This window comes from Lolium perenne, chromosome 1 (genome assembly GCF_019359855.2).
Source record: "Lolium perenne isolate Kyuss_39 chromosome 1, Kyuss_2.0, whole genome shotgun sequence".
Taxonomy (NCBI): Eukaryota; Viridiplantae; Streptophyta; class Magnoliopsida; order Poales; family Poaceae; genus Lolium; species Lolium perenne.
Window position 1 is genome coordinate 154,509,368 of NC_067244.2, and position 5,154 is coordinate 154,514,521.

Consider the following 5,154-nt stretch of genomic DNA (forward strand, 5'->3'; position numbering starts at 1 on the left):
GGGTTGCGAAGCCTATGTAAAGAAGTTACAACCGGACAAGCTAGAACCCAAAGCTGAGAAATGCGTCTTAATAGGATACCCTAAGGAAACTATAGGGTACACTTTCTATCACACATCCGAAGGCAAAATCTTTGTTGCTAAGAACGGAACCTTTCTTGAGAAAGAATTTCTCACTAAAGAAGTGACTGGAAGAAAAGTAGAACTCGATGAGATTGATGAATCTATACTCGTTGATCGAGTAGCGCGATGGGAAGTTGTACACTGTACCGCCTACACCGGCAACGAGAGGAAGCTAATGATAATGATCATGAAACTTGAACGAGGAAACTACTGAACCTCGCAGATCGACAAGGGAACGTGCCACTCTGATTGGTATGATCCTTGTCTAAATGTCATGATTGTAGATAACAATGATGAGGACCTGCGACGTATGAAGAAGCGATGATGAGCCTAGATTCCAACAAATGGCAAGAAGCCATGAAATCCGAAATGGGATCCATGTATGATAACAAAGTATGGACTTTGGTAGACTTACACGATAGCCGAAAGGCTGTCGAGAATAAATGGATCTTCAAGAGAAAAACAGATGCGATGGTAATATTCTTGTCTATAAAGCTCGACTTGTCGCAAAGGGTTTCCGACAAATTCAAGGAGTTGACTACGATGAGACTTTCTCACTGTAGCGAAGCTAAAATGTGAGGATTTTGTTAGCAATAGCTGCATTTTTCGATTATGAGATTTGGCGAGATGGATGTCAAAACGGCGTTCCTTAATGGAGACATTGAGGAAGAGTTGTATATGGTACAACCCAAAGGTTTTGTCGATCCTAAAAATGCTTGACAAAGTATGCAAACTTCAGCGTTCAATCTATGGACTGAAGCAAGCATCAAGAAGTTGGAACCGACGCTTTGATAAGGTGATCAAAGACTTCGGGTTTATACGGTGTCATGGAGAGGCTGTATTTACAAGAAAGTGAGTGGGAGCTCTGTAGCATTCTCGATATTATATGTAGATGACATATTATTGATCGGAAATGATATAGAACTATTAAGCGATGTTAAGGGTTATTTGAATAATAGTTTTTCAATGAAAGACCTTGGTGAAGCATCGTATATATTAGGCATCAAGATTTATAGAGATAGATCAAGACGCCTAATAGGGCTATCACAGTACATATCTGGACAAGATTCTAAAGAAGTTTAGAATGGACGAAAGTAAGAAAGGGTTCTTACCTATGTTACCGAGCAAGGTATTGAGTAAAACTCAAGGACCGGCTACGGCAGAAGAAAGAGAAAGGATGTGTAACATCCCCTATGCCTCGGCGATGGGATCTATCATGTATGCCATGCTATGTACTAGACCGGATATAGCACATGCTGTTAGTTTGACTAGCAGATATCAAAGTGATCCAGGAATGGAACATCGGACAGCGGTCAAGAATATCTGAAGTACTTAAAAAGAACTAAGGATATGTTTCTTTGTTATGGAGGTGACCAAGAGCTCGTTGTAAACGGTTACACCGATGCAAGTTGGAACAACGATCCCGATGACTCTAAGTCACAATCTGGTACGTGTTTATATTGAATGGTGCTGCGATGGTGGGCAAGCTCGAAGCGGTGCACGGTGGCGAAGTCTTCAACGAGAATCGAGTACATAAGCGGCTTCAGAGGCTTCATCGAAGCGGTATGGATGAAGAGGTTCATTGTAGAGCTCGGTGTGGTTCCTAGTGCATTGGACCCATTAATCATTCTTGTGATAACATGGGTGCCATCGCCAATGCACAAGAGCCAAGGTCCCACAAGAGGCTGAAGCATATCAAGCTGCGTTACCACTCGATTCGCGAGTACATCGAAGATGGAGAAGTAAAGATTTGCAAAGTACACACTGATCTGAATGTAGCAGATCCGTTGACTAAAGCTCTCCCTAGGGCAAAGCATGACCAACACCCGTATGCCATGGGTGTTAGGTATATTACAATGTAATCTAGATTATTGACTCTAGTGCAAGTGGGAGACTGAAGGAGATATGCCCTAGAGGCAATAATAAAGTGGTTATTATTTATATCTTTATGTTTATGATAAATGTTTATATATCATGCTAGAATTGTATTAACCGAAACATTAGTACATGTGTGATATGTAGACAAACAAGAAGTCCCTAGTATGCCTCTTAAACTAGCTTGTTGATTAATAGATGATTAGTTTCATAATCATGAACATTGGATGTTATTAATAACAAGGTTATGTCATTGTGTGAATGATATAATGGACACACCCAATTAAGCGTAGCATAAGATCTCGTCATTAAGTTATTTGCTATAAGCTTTCGATACATAGTTACCTAGTCCTTATGACCATGAGATCATGTAAATCACTTATACCGAGAAGGTACTTTGATTACATCAAACACCACCGCGTAAATGGGTGGCTATAAAGGTGGGATTAAGTATCAGGAAAGTATGAGTTGAGGCATATGGATCAACGGTGGGATTTGTCCATCCCGATGACGGATAGATATACTCTGGGCCCTCTCGGTGGAATGTCGTCTAATGTCTTGCAAGCATATGAATGAGTTCATAAGAGACCACATACAACGGTACGAGTAAAGAGTACTTGTCAGGAGACGAGGTTGAACAAGGTATAGAGTGATACCGAAGATCAAACCTCGGACAAGTAAAATATCGCGACACAAAGGGAATTGGTAATATATGTGTAATGTTCATACGATCACAAAAGACATCGTAGAAAATGTGGGAGCCATTATGGATCTCCAGATCCCACTATTGGTTATTGGTCGGAGTGAGTACTCAACCATGTCCGCATAGTTCTCGAACCGTAGGGTGACACACTTAAAGTTGGATGTTGAAATGGTAGTTCTTGAATTATGGAATGGAGTTCGAATATTTGTTCGGAGTCCGGATGAGATCCGGACATCACGAGGAGTTAGGAATGGTCCGGAGAATAAGATTCATATATAGGATGTCATTTTCTGTGAAATAAAATGTCGCGGAAGGTTCTATGGAAGGTTCTAGACGGTTCTAGAAAAGACCGGCAGACACCCCCAAGGAAGGTGGAGTCCACCAGGGACTCCCCCGCCCAGGCCAGCCCACCCGAGCGGGGGTGGAGTCCCAAGTGGACTCCACCATAGGGGGCCGGCCACCCCCCACATGGGAGGTGGGAATCCCACCTTTGGGTGGGAGTCCTAGTTGGGCTAGGTTTGCCCCCTCCTATGGAAGGTTTTGGTTTCGGGTCTTATTCGAAGACTTGGACACCAACACTTGGGATCCACCTATATAATGAGGGGCCAAGGGAGGGGGCCGGCCACCCCAAGACCATAGCTTGGCCGCCCCCCTTGAGTGGCCGGCCACCCCCTCCCAAACCCTAGCTTTGCTCCTCCACTTCATATTTCCCGCGTAGCTTAGCGAAGCTCCGCCGGACTTATACACCGCCACCGACACCACGCCGTCGTGCTGTCGGATTCAAGAGGAGCTACTACTTCCGCTGCCCGCTGGAACGGGGAGGTGGACGTCGTCTTCATCAACAACCGAACGTGTGACCGAGTACGGAGGTGCTGCCCGTTCGTGGCGCCGGAACCGATCGTGATCAAGATCTTCTACGCGCTTTTGCAAGCGGCAAGTGATCGTCTACCGCAGCAACAAGAGCCTCATCTTGTAGGCTTTGGAATCTCTTCAAGGGTGAGACTCGATACCCCCTCGTTGCTACCGTCTTCTAGATTGCATCTTGGCTTGGATTGCGTGTTCGCGGTAGGAAATTTTTTGTTTTCTATGCAACGTTATCCTACAGTTGCATGACAGGGATATCTTTGACCTCTTCCTCCCTGAGTTCGATAAACCTTGGGTGATCCACTTAAGGGAAACTTGCTGCTGTTCTACAAACCTCTGCTCTTGGAGGCCCAACACTGTCTACAAGAATAGAAGCACCCGTAGACATCACGGGGCTGTGGGGTGCTGTTGCGCGGTCGACGACGGCGCGGTCGTGGGCGTGGAGGAGGGGAGCGTAGGGGAGGTGGTCGTCGGCGGGGGCGACCAGAGGCGACGGGATGGCCTGGACCTGGAGCGGAGAGGGGGGTCGTGGCGGGGGCGACCAGAGGCGACGGGAGGCGGCTACGGAGGCGAGGGGGAGGCGCGGTCGTGCGGCGGCGGCGTGCGGCGGCCGGTCGGCAACCCTAGCGGGGGGCAGACACGAGCAGGGGCGAGTTGGGGAAAAATAACGAAGAGAGATGTTGCTCGGTTCGGGAAGCTCGGGAAGCACCGTTTGAGGTGCTTTTCCCCATCTGAAGGAAATGGTGTGGCTTTTGTAAAAGCCCACCGCGCAGCCGAGCCCTTTGGCTCGTTTGGGCTGCTTTTTTTGGTGGAAAGCCTCCAAAAGCCACACCAAACAGGCCCTAGATAATGTTTTAGAATTTCAGTTACCACCCAAGTTACAACTCATGAAACAATGCAACGGTCTAAGGCATTCGGAACACATGTTGCAACTCATGGTTAACACAAAGCACAAAGCAATTTAACGGGCTGGATGTTTTTTCTCAGTTGCAACTGATATGAAACTAGAAAATTCCGGTTGCAACCCATATTGCAATTTATGCTAGCACGAACCACGGTGCGACCCTATAGTCCAGAAGTCTAATTCTCGGTTGACTTCTAGACCGTTGAATTACAACATGATTCGTGCTGGTCATGAGTAATATCCTGGTTTGCAACTGAGATGTTCTCAGTAGAGTGGTTACGGTATAAAGGGGATGCATACAGGGACCGTGAAACGATCAACTAACACCAACATTATGACGTTGCTGCCGGCCGATATGTAAGCAAGGTGATAACCCCGGTTACTCTATGATGTGGCTCCATGAACCGCGGCATAGTTCAGTGGTTGGGATGGGTTGATGCATCTCCGCTTGCCCAAGTTTGAGTCTTCGCTTAAAGTCAAACATTTTTTTTCTTAAAGTCAAACATTTTTTCTGTGATGTGGCTCCATCCTCTGTGATATGCGTAATGTGCTGCCGTTTGCTTTGTTTGGTACCGCTTTTTCGGTTTACGATCCCACCAAACTTAATGACTAATAAGCACTATGCACATTTGCGTTTCAACACCCAGAGATAAGCGCAGTCATGAGCGGTACCCTAAATTATTCCTCT